The sequence below is a fragment of the Malus sylvestris genome, chromosome 12 (genome assembly GCF_916048215.2).
Source record: "Malus sylvestris chromosome 12, drMalSylv7.2, whole genome shotgun sequence".
NCBI lineage: Eukaryota > Viridiplantae > Streptophyta > Magnoliopsida > Rosales > Rosaceae > Malus > Malus sylvestris.
Window position 1 is genome coordinate 9,848,203 of NC_062271.1, and position 12,689 is coordinate 9,860,891.

General features: G+C 36.8%; 1 pseudogene; it reads right to left on the reverse strand.

Moving 5' to 3' along the window:
• Nucleotides 1-686: 686 nt before the first annotated feature.
• On the reverse strand, nt 687-12,529 carry LOC126592132 (L-type lectin-domain containing receptor kinase IV.3-like; annotated as a pseudogene).
• Nucleotides 12,530-12,689: the final 160 nt, after the last annotated feature.

Here is a 12,689-nt window from a genome sequence, read left to right on the forward strand (position 1 = left end):
AATCTTAATCTGGGCAGTGAGGTGGACTTCGAGCGTACTTTGTCCTACTTGGTCTTTTCATGTTGGTTTATTTGGAGGGCCAAATGTGATGCAATTTTCAATGAAGTTCACCCTTTTTCTTTCAGAACTATTCGGGCTATTGTCACTGCTATGGAGTCTTTTAAGGTGGCTTCTTCTGCCTTGTGCCCGTTGGCTGCTGATCGAACGCGTAGAGTGCGTGGTGTGGCCAATCCTGTTGATGGTCTCCTCCTCCACCTAATTAGAGGAAGGTAAACGTTGACGCTTGCTGGGATAAAAACTCTTCATGTGGTAGTGTTGGGATTGTGGTCCGTGACAGCTTCTCGAGATGTATTGCGATGCAAAGTGTGAAAGTTCATGCATCTTCTGTTGAGATGGCTGAGGCTCTCGTCGTTCTGGAAGGGTGTGCTCTGGCTAAAAATTTGCATTTACAGGATGTAGTGTTTAAATCGGATGCGCAAGTCATTATTAGGTCCCTTACTTCTTCTTCTCTGAGTTGTGATTGGGAACTACTCCTAATTCTTACCCGTGCTCTGAAGATTGGGAGGAGTTTCCAATCATGCTCCTAGTTGTGGGTCCCGTGAGCAGCAAATAGGGCGGCGGATTTCGTCGCGAGGCATATATCACCCGAGATGTGCGGCTTTGGCTGGGTTGTTCGACCTCCATCTTCACTTGTAGGTATTTTGAACAAAGATGGCCTTCCTTGTCCTCCAATATAAGGGTGGGGAGTTTTTTGCGCGGGGAGGTGGGATGACGTTTGTGTCCGGCGGGATGGTGTCGTATTGGTCCTGTTTCTTTGTCTCTGCTCCATAGGTTATGGGGTTGTTTTCTGTCTGTTTGTTTGGCCTTGTACCCTTCTGTTTCTTTGTGTTGTTGCTTTGACCAAAAAAAAAAAAATAGATGTCTACTAGTAAGCAGTAACAGCCAACCTTTTTGCAAAGTGACTGAAATCAACTTAACCTAATGGTCACCCAATGTTTACATTCGTTTGAAAATGACCATTGTTCCGTACCATTATGGAAGAAGACTTGGGTAAAATATGCACTTCCTCAGGAATGAAAAAATCGATCTACTTTCGTTTGATATTTTGGCGTAAATTCTTTGACTCTCCAATACTCAATTAAATCGTTTTTTTTTTAGGATTGAATGCACAAATATATTGAGTAATAACTCCCCTCCAATTAAGAAAATGTAGAATTGAGATTAAATTGTATGGAACTGGCCTTTATATTGGTCGGATCCGAAGTAGCACAGTGCAGAAGGTTTTTCGAAAAAGGAAGTTGTATGATGGTTATGCTTTTATCTTTATGTTAATTAGATCTAAATTAGTGAAGGACTGAGTAGCTTCGAAGAAATGTTTGTATATGTAAATAAAAGCCGTGGTTAAGTGAAATACCCAAAGATATATATGATTGCCATATGAACATTGGTGAAATGATGAAAACATAGTTAACCCCAAAATTCTGTGATCCAGAACCAACACCGAGTTATCACAACGGCCGCAGATGTAGCTAGTTGTAACCTTCCGACTTGGTCGGTGTTTGCCTCCTAAATTTGCTATGGGCCTTGCAAGTAGACTGAGAATTTACTCGAACAAGAAACTGGTGGTTGCGAGCTTGCCACTACTAGTTGCCGCTAGTAGAGTGGATTTTAATGATTGAGATTGCATCTGAGTTCGACTTCTAATCAAGAGATTGCGCCATTGAATGAAAGTGGCTCAAATCAAGGTTCTTTCTTTACCTAAATGATAAGAACTTTACTTATGAGGAGAGATGTAACAATATGTAAATGGTAGGTTTGCTGGAAGTGTAAATGACAAGGGAAAGTGAATGACTGGTATTAGATATTGCTTGTAAATGAAATGAATGGAAATGTAGTTGTACAAAAATGTAATTATTTAAAGTACAAAGCATTAGAAGTATAAAGAGATGCCAAATACAAGGTTAGAGCTTGTTCTCAAGGAATCGGGCAAGTCGCTCTAGTCTTGCGAGCAATTTCTAGTGGTTTGGGGAATGGCTTTGAAGGTTGAAATGAAAATACAAAGGAAATCAGTACTGCCAAGTGAACAACAGAGCTTTAAAAGGAAATACAAGGCTTGTGCAGGGAATTGAAGTATTAAAAAGGGATGCTAAGCTAATATATTGAGGAATTGATTTGAGTAGAGTTGTTTGATTGATTGATTGAGTTTCTATAATCCTTCTGCATCTGCTTCTTTATATAGAGAACTGAGAGAGCTCTTTCGTTGAAGACATTTAACCTATACAAAAAAGTTCCACCACCAACTCCACTTGCAAGAATAGAAAAAGAAGCCAAGTTGCATATGAAATAATATTAAAAGAAGCAAGTTGGTTTTCTACCACATGTCCATCCCCCAAGTCTACCAACATCCTTATTTGCAATAAAGCCACCGCTTCAAACAATGTAGAAAAACATTACCACATGCCACTTTTAGTCTATATGCACACTAATCCCCCAAAATGTCATATTTTGGTTTTAAACTCAAATAAGTAAAATTGTGCATATTTTAAGTGCAAACAGTCAGTAGAGTGGCAACGATGGTGAAGATGAGCAGAAAGAAGATGATGATGTACGAACATGGTGTGAAGAAAAATAAATGCCCCATCTTTGTCATCACTCAGTAGGTAGCACAACAGGCGGACTTTGGTGTTGCTGGCATATTCATTCCTTATGAGGCAAGAACATTGGCTAATTGTCTAGGGGGTTTTTGTGGGAAAGAGGCTAAAATGACGAAATTGTCCCTTGATTTGTAATTGTTTTAGATTTTATTTTTCATAATGCAATATTATAATTTTCTTTCGGGTAAATCTCAATTTACTAACCTCAAATTTCGTGGTTTTCAACATTTGGTGCATGAAATTTTTTTTGTCCTAGAGTCATACCTAAAATGTTAATTTTGGGACAGTTTCATACATCCATTAGTTTGGCTGTTAAGTCTTCCGTTAACTGATGACGTGGCACCCATGTAGACAATGACTGGGCACCACATGTCATTAAGGGTCCACCTGGAAATTAAAAAAAAATAAAACACACACACACCCGTCTTCTAACTTTCCCAACCCCTTCCCTTTCTTCTGCAACCCACCAAATTTACTCAGCCTAACTTCAATTTGATTCGAACCCGCTTCGTAATCGATCCAAGCCTGCATTTTATTCCCACTACTTGGATCCAAATTCTTAGCAGAAATAGAACCACCCACTTCAATTCCAACATGAACATTTCCATCACTCAATGCATCAAATTTAATTGCAACAACTTTGATTTTACTTTTACCATTTCCTAAAGAAAGCCCAAAAGAGCTGTTACCAAATAAGCTATGATTAAAACCCTTTGGAATCATTACAAACGCCAATCCATCCCCACCACCGTTGGAAATAGAAAACGAGAAGTTCGTTGAAAAAGACATGGATTTTCGATGCTTACCTTCATACAGTGCGATGGGTTTCTTGTAAATAGCTCAGTCGACACTTAAGCTCACTGAACTAGTGATCTGAACTATGTATCCGCCATTGACGACCTCTGCATCTTCGTACAGAGCAATATCTGACCCAAAGTTTGAAACTTTACCGAAATCGGTGAATGAAAATGAGGAGTTGGAGGTGGCGGAGGTGGTTTTGAGGAAGAAAACGAGGAAAGCTAATGCGACGAAGTGGGTGAAGATGGAAGATGCGGCAATGGATGAAGTGGGTTGGAGCTGAATCTAGGTGGGGATTGAGCAATGAGGTTTATAGGGCTTAGGGAAGATGCCCATTTGCAATTAAAGGTGAATTTCTTTGGTTTTTTAGGGTTTGGAAGTGGAAGAAGGCAGGCGAGGAGGGTAAAGAATATAGAGGGCCTGCAATGACAACGAGTACTGAGAGGTGGATGACGGCGAGGGGTTGCTGATGAATCTTAAGTCGTTGTGCTTGAAGATGGATTCTGGAGGGTTCTAGAGGTTCATGACAGCGAAGAAGAAAGAATTGGAGGCTCTGAGGTCACATATGCCTCTGGCTTTGGGCAATTGATAGGAGCATATTTATGCGACTTTGTTAGCCTATTTATTTGCATTTACTTAGTTAGTTTTTATTTATACGAGTGTTTTAAGCTATTTTCATGTGTTTGTAGGTCCAATAGTAAAGGTGATAAGAAAGAGCAATTTGGGGCATTTTGGAGCAGTTTTGGACGTGGAATGGATATCATATGCATGGAGCAGGTTGGATGGACATTTTTGAAGTTTAAAAAGGCTAGGAATGTGCTACAAATTTGGAGAAATTAAATCAAGACTTGGAAGATAAGGAATCAGCTAAAAGGAAAGAACATTATCTTAACCAACCTTATCTTATCTAACATTATCCAAACTAACCTTATCTTATCCTATTCTATCCTAATCTTATCCTACCTTATTTCCAGCTGCAAGGGAGATTCCTTTTCATATTAAACCACCTGTTATCTGGTTCTAGAAGCCCTAAGATTGTGCCGAACCACCCTATCCCTTTCCCCCTAGGAATTTGCCGCACCTAGTCCTTCTCCTTTACAACATTGTGCCATGTATCTGCCCTGTAAATACACACCCTTGTCGCAAAATTCAGAGGGAGAGCTTTAGAGAGAAATTCAGAATAAAAAAAATATAAAGAGTGCTGCAGCTTTGCAAGGAAAGAAGGAGAAGAAGAGCTTTGTGCCGTGACTTGCCATCCAAGGCCATTGGAATGCTGAAGTGTTCCTGGGTTCTTTCTATCCTTAGTTTTAGTTTAATGTTTAAATTAGATTGGTTTCATTTAATTGCAAACATGTGGAACTAATTTCGTTTTAGTTAGAGGTGAATTTGAAGCCATGATCATATGTTTTATATGAATTGATTACATCCAGTTATTGTTTCGTAAAACATGAATGCGATTTACTTATCTGTTTTATTGAGAACTTATTCTTGTGTGTTGATTAAGGATGCATACTTAGTTTGCATGCAGGAATTTGATGCTAGAATATAAAGGAATTTCACCTAATCGTTATGAATTTATATTTGCAAGTAGTAAAAGTCACTAGTCATGATTGTGTTAAGTAAATTCCTGGCAGGAGTATCATACAGTTCATAGTTACGAATGCTTTGTCAATGCTTATGACTGTCACAAAACTTAATGATCTTTGATATGTATCTCTATCATGTAGTTCATATAGGGAACTTGATAAGAATAATTTGGTTGCGTTGCTTAGTCCAATTCAATGAATTTAGGAAAATCTGAAAGTTAATTTGTGCTTTTCACGATTAATTTGGGGCATTGTCATTCATGGTTTATAGGAAAAATAACTGGAAATCAATTTGTATGCATATGTGTCATGTGTGGAGAAGGACCCTCTAGCTAGCTATTCATGGTTTATAGGAATAATAACTGGAAATCAATTTGTATGCATATGTGACAAATATTATAGATGAAGGAAGTATTGGAAAATATATTGAAGGAAATATTGAAAAATTGAAACAAATATTATAGATGAAGGAAATATTGGAAAATATATTGAAGGAAATATTGAGAAATATATTGAAGGAGATATTGAAAAATATTGAAGAAGGAAATATTGCAAATGAAGTGAAGAATTGAAAGAACTTCACCATATTTATAGAAGAAAAGAAATGTTTAAAAAAAAAAAAAAAAAAAAAAAAAAAAAAACCCAACGGCTAGCTGACTCAGCTAGCCGTTATATTCAAAAAAATTTCAAACTATTAAAATAAAGAATCTCTTTAATGCTGTCGGTTATAATCGACAGTAATAGGAAAACATTAAAAAAAAAATAGCCAGCCCCAGCCCTCTCCGATCCCGTGGGGCCCTCCCAGTTTCCAGAGCCCTCTGGCCTAGCCCTCGGTTGGAGACGGTTTTAGGGCTATTTTCGGCCCTCTAGCCCTCTGGACCCTTCGGTTAGAGATGGCCTAAGTTACCTTAGTTTCGTATCATCCTCACTTTGTTTCTGCAACCTACTTAGTTTTAGTTTAAAATTCGTCCAAACAAATCCCTCTTTAGTATTTTGTGTCAATTTACTTCAATTTTCATCCAGAACACCCCTTAGTGCTTGTTTTGTGTTATTTGAGTCAGTCTAGCTTAGTTTTGTGTATTTGAGCTAGTTTTCAGTTTTTGAGTCAAGTTAGTGTAGATTAGCATCCCCTCCTAATCCCCAGTCTAGAACGATCTCTACTTACACATACTACAATTATCTAAAAGAGGGTTTAATTGTGTGTTAGTTTTTACCACATCAACGATTGTGTCGATCCGGTGAAGTTCGTGCTGAAGGCGATATCGGAGGTGTTTCTGGTGGACAAATGAGTCGAGAGGAGTGATAGGGGGTGTGCAGAGGAGAGGGGTTGCAGGGGAAAGAGTGGGAGGGAGGGGGTTGGGGTAGGTAGAAGATAGGTGTGTGTTTTTTTTATTTTTTTATTTTTTTGAATTTTGAATTTTGAATTTCCAGGTGAATCTCTTAATGACACGTGACGTTCAGTCATTGTCCACATAGGCGCCACGTCATCAGGTAACGGAAGACTTAAGCCAAACTAATGGATGTATGAGACTGTCTCAAAATGAACACTTTATAAATGACTTTGGGACGAAAAAAACTTCATGTATCAAATATTGAAAACCATGAAACTTGAGGGTAGTAAGTTGAGATTTACCCTTTTCTTTTAATTACTGAGTGAAATTTTTTATGTTCAATTGTCTACTTTGGCATATGCTAACCAAAGTGCGTTTATTATGTGATTTAACCGAATCTATGTTATTTTTTAATTTTTTGTCAAAGAACGGATTTTATTTAATAAAGTCTAATGGATAAGTCTACATCATTCGTAAGCAAGGAAGAAAATATCGGTGATATCGGAAATATCGGTAGTCCGAAAACACGGAAATATCGATGGAAATATCGGTAAAATATCGATATCGATAAAAATTACATGGAAACCACGGAAATTGTAAGAAAAACTTGGAAATTTGTATTGAAACTTTGTAGGATGTTTATTTAGTCAATTATCTATTAGTTTATCACAAAAAATTGGAAGGAAATGCATTGCATGATGGATTTAACATTATCAAGTTGATTATATAGCGATCTGACAAACATTATGAGTGTAGAAAATATGTAGTAATTAATGAAAGAAGTCTAAACACACCATAATCATTTATATATAATGAATTAGTACAATATTTTACACTTTAGTACCACATAGAGTTCCTATGAGGTTCAAATTTGTCACTATCTTCATCATCTCTATGTGTAGAATGAGTGTATTGTGAAGAGTAGTTATCAAATGATAAATCCCCAAAATAGTTTTGCATGTAATTGTTAATATGCCACCCATATGGATCCGAGATTGGTTGAGGTTGTCCATAAGAAAAATCATTTGAAGATTGAGGCTGGGATTGATTCCATGAGTCGCTCGATTCCATCCCAACAGGAATGGGATATGAAGGGTAGGGAAATGGTTGGTTATGAGTATAACCATAGTTACTACTTCCCAATCCAAAAGAGTCTGAAGTTCTAGATAACGAGTCATCTTCTTGACTTGACAAAATCCTTTTGCCTCTTTCTCTGCGAGTATAGTCCTTCCCTATGGCACCAATTCCTAGTCCTGCCCGCCTACTGCCATGGTCATCATCTTGTGTTGCATGCGTGAAGTTTGCCTCACCAGTGAAGGGGCTCATATATCCGGGAGGTGGTGGTCCATAATAGTTTCCATATCCACCACCACTACCTCCAGCTCCATTACCTCCAGCTCCACTATTTCCTTCATCATTCCCACCTCCGGTGGTAGGTGAGTCTCCTGATCTTGTACTAGAGCTATCATTAGTATCAGCACGATGTTGTGGTTGTGTAGGATTGGAAAAAGGTGGAATTCCAGTGTTGCTTGGCATTGGGTGCAAAAGTTCTTCGAAAGAGTCAGCGCTGCTAGATCCCACCTCCTCCTCTAATACTCTTTCTACATTTATCCCTTCATTACGTGCTTCTTCAGCAACTCTGGGAGCTGGGTTGCCTTCATCATCATCTAAATTAAGAGGTCTAATCCATTGAAAAAGTTGGTTACCCTCCGTATCATCATCTTCACCAACAATATCAAACACATCTAGTGGGTCACCACGGTCGACATGATCGATTTCTGCTTCCTTATCTCGAATTTGAAGCTTCATGTTGTAGTAGCAATAAACTAATTTTTCCAAGCTACTATGAGCCAACTTATTTCTTTGCTTTGTATGGATGAGTGCAAATGTGCTCCAATTTCTTTCATAAGCTGATGAGGAAGCTGTTTGTGATAATACTTTTATTGCTAACTTTCTCACAGTTGGTGCATCGGTCCCATACATGATCCACCATTCAGCTACAATGAAAAATAATGTTGATAAGCCTAATAACTCCAACAAATTCTATTATAAACTTATAGTGAAATATGTTTATACTTACTAGGAGACATATTTGTTCGAGCAGCAACTGATGTTGGTTCTCCAAATGTTCTTCTTGCATCTTTAAACCATGTTAGCTGAATACAATAAATTGTGTTAGTTTAATCCAACAAAGTAATTATTATAATTTAAGTAATTGTGTACCTCATTTCCAAATTGGCCAACTGCTGGTGATGCAGGGTCTAATTTAGAGTATACATTATGTACAGCACGTATAAGGGTACCATCATCTCCAACACCGGGTCTGTATTGGTATCGGGGATTCAAATAATATGCTGTTCAAAGAAACACATACTCTAATAAGATAAATAATACTTATGCAACTAAAGAAATGAATTGCAAATTATGACATAATTTATACCTGCTGCATGCAAATCGTGGTATAATGTTTTATACCATCGGTCTTCAATTATTTTTACGACCCACCTTGCACCATGTTTTCTTTCCAATTCATCCTTCACTACACGCATCAACTCATATACAGCCCCCATAGTAGGATACACTTCTGTGTCAACGATCCGTAAAACTTTGTAAAGAGGTTCAAACACTTGACACACATGTTCTGTTTGACTCCAAAAAGCATGATCAAACACTTGACACACATGTTCTGTTTGAGCGGCAAAAATTGTGGTTGGCCCAATCATCACTGGTGAATAGTTGCTTCAACCCTGCTTTCTTCTTGAGTAGGCTGTTTAATGCAATATAGTTGGTGGCGAATCGAGTGGTAGCTGGACGAATAATTTCTCCTCTGCAAAATTCATGCATCTTTGCCAACAACCAACCGTGATTGTAAATATAATTAGTGATCGTTCTAGCTATTTTGACCACAGTAGCAACATTCTCTCTCTTCCCCATTGCCTCAAACATAAGATCAATACAATGTGCTGCACATGATGTCCAAAACACATTATGATGCTTCATTAACTTTTTTCCAGCTTTGACAAATGCAGAACCGTTGTCGGTCACGACTTGGACAACATTATGCTCTCCCACCTCCATGATTACATCCCTCAATAATTTGTAAATATATTTGTAATTCTTTATATGGTCTGAAGCATCAACAGACTTCAAAAAAATTGTCTTGCCCTTGGAATATACCATGAAGTTGATGATAGATAATCTGGTCGGGCCGGTCCATCCGTCACACATGATTGTGCAACCATTAGTTTCCCACTTTGACCTCAACTTGTTAACATACTCGCCAATGTCTTTATACTCCATATCCAAATATTTGTTTCTTATCTCATAGGGAGTGGGAGGTTGTACTCCAACACCGGCCTGTTGACATCCCACTACCATATTTTTGAAATGATGTGATGAAGCCTTCGCAGCAGGGACATTTTCATAGATAAAGAACTTGCTAATTAGACGCCCCATTCCCTCCTTCACATTACCTCCCTTGAAATAACTCCAAACACTCTTTTGACGTGCGTTGGATGACTTATATAAACTTGGGGCTATTGGTGGTGTTGGTTGTGATTCTCTAAGACTGCCTCCCCGTCTCATTTGTGCACCACCACTTGTCCCGGAACCTTGTCCCCTATTAGGAATTTTATGAAGGTGTTCTCTTTCCCATGCTGACTGTTTGGAGGCACGTAATGCTTGTTTCAAACTGCGTCGTTCTTCAGGTCCCATGTCATCATCACATTCGTCCTCATCGTCATCATCATCACTGTCAACCGCTTGGCCATAGACTTCTCCCCGTAGCTCAGCTCGAATATTTTCCATTCCTTGTGTCATCTTTTCCTTCTGCTGTTTTTTATTTTTTAATAATGTGCTGATGAATGCCTTCACTTCTGGGGGGACATTATCGCATCGTTGGACATTTTTTGATGGATCTAATCCACTAAGATGATACTTCAGTCGTGTCACTCCGCCACTCTTCATTACCCGACCACAATATTTGCAAATTGTGCCATGTTTGTTTCCGTCTATTGGGTCTCCATGTTCCCAAGCTGGATAACGTTTACTTGACATCTTAAATGTACCTATATTTATTTTTCATTAAAATTAGACAATTATTTTTTGATAAAAATAAGAGAACCTAAATAATAAAGTTATTCTACAGAAGAATTAAATACAAAGTAAAGAAAATGATTGTAAAAAGTTAAGTAATTATACAAATAATATGGAATAATAAAACCTAATATTAATGAATAATAATCCAATTTGATAATAATTCAATTTAATGAATAATAATCCAATTTGATAAAAAAAAATCCTAATATAAAACATGGTGATGAATAATAATCCAATTTGATAATAATCCAATTTAATGAATAATCCACCAATTTGATAAAAAAAATTTCCTAAATTAAAACATGGTGATGAATAATAATCCAATTTGATAATAATAATCCAATTTGATAATAATCCAATTTAATGAATAATCCACCAATTTGATAAAAAAATTATCCTAATATAAAACATGGTGATGAATAATAATCCAATTTGATAATAATCCAATTTAATGAATAATCCACCAATTTGATAAAAAAATTATCCTAATATAAAACATGGTGATGAATAATAATCCAATTTGATAATAATCAAATTTAATGAATAATCCACCAATTTGATAAAAAAATTATCCTAATATAAAACATGGTGATGAATAATAATCCAATTTGATAATAATCCAATTTAATGAATAATCCACCAATTTGATAAAAAAATTATCCTAATATAAAACATGGTGATGAATAATAATCAAATTTAATGAATAATCCACCAATTTGATAAAAAAAATTCCTAATATAAAAGAATAATAATCCAATTTGATAATAAAAAAATCTAATATTAAAGAATAATAATCCAATTTGATAATAAAAAAACCTAATATTAATGAATAATAATCCAATTTGATAATGAAGATGGTAAGAGAAATAAAATAATAAATAATATTAAACATATTAAAATTATCCTAGGGAATAATTATACAACATTACTTAATTACTTAAAACAATTAATATTAACATTACTTAATTGCTTACAAAAATTAACATGCAAGTATTAATTACTTAAAAAGATTCACATACGAGTCCACACAAATTTATTTGTTGTTGTATAAATTACAATAATATAAATTTAAGTTTGTAAACTTACCTTAAATATTGAAGCCTTTGTGTTCAAGCTTTGGAATGGATCTGGAATGACTTTGAAAATGGTAAGGAAAATAAAATAATAAATAACATTAAACATATTAAAATTATCCTAGGGAATAATTATACAACATTACTTAATTACTTAAAACAATTAATATTAACATTACTTAATTACTTACAAAAATTAACATACGAGTGCACACAAATTTATTTGTTTTTGTATAAATTACAATAATATAAATTTAAGTTTGTAAACTTACCTTAAATATGGAAGCCTTTGTGTTGCTTGGCTTTGGAAAGGATCTGGAATGGTTTTGAAAATGGTATGGGAAGAAGAATGTAAGTTAAAATTCGGTGAATGCCTCTGATGATGAAAGAATGTAAGTATATAACAGACATTGACACTGTTTTGCATGTAAAAGACTGTCACACGCTTTCATTATTAAAGCAGTAGTATTTGTTGTGCATGTTCTGAAATTGCAAAAAGTTCTTTGGATCATTGGATCAGAGAGGTAGACATAGGTTTGGAATGATTTGGTTTTGAATAATTTGGAGCATTGGATGCTTTTTTTTCTTAGACACCATCACTCAGACAGTCAAAAAGACTGAAGAACTCACACTCCACCACACACACACTTCGAGACCCCCCCCACCACACCACACACGCACACCACACACGTACACCACACACGGAGGTCTCTCTCTCGATCTTTCATTTCCCACTCCACTACCATATTCTCGAATCCTCTCAGTCTCTCTCTTCTCTCTTCTCTCTCTGAGGTCGGTCTGAGCCTTCGTTCTCACCGAGAAGTTCTCAGTCTTCTCCCTCCCTTCCCCCTTCTCCAGTTCTTCCACACACACACAGAGACATCATCTCTCGAATCTCGATCCTCCTCGTCCGTGTCTCCGTGTCTCCCTGTCTCCCTTTGCTCCTCCCATCTCACCCGCCCTAAACCCAGCCGTCGACACCACTCCATAACCGTCCGTGTCTCCGTGTCTCCCTGTCTCCCTCTGTCTCCGTAGTCCAAGCCGTCGACACCACTGAGGAGCACGAACTTGTCCCAGCCGTCTTGGATTCGTGAGGAAGACGATGTTCCAGGCTCCTACTTCTCTTCTTCCCCTCTATTACTTTAAATT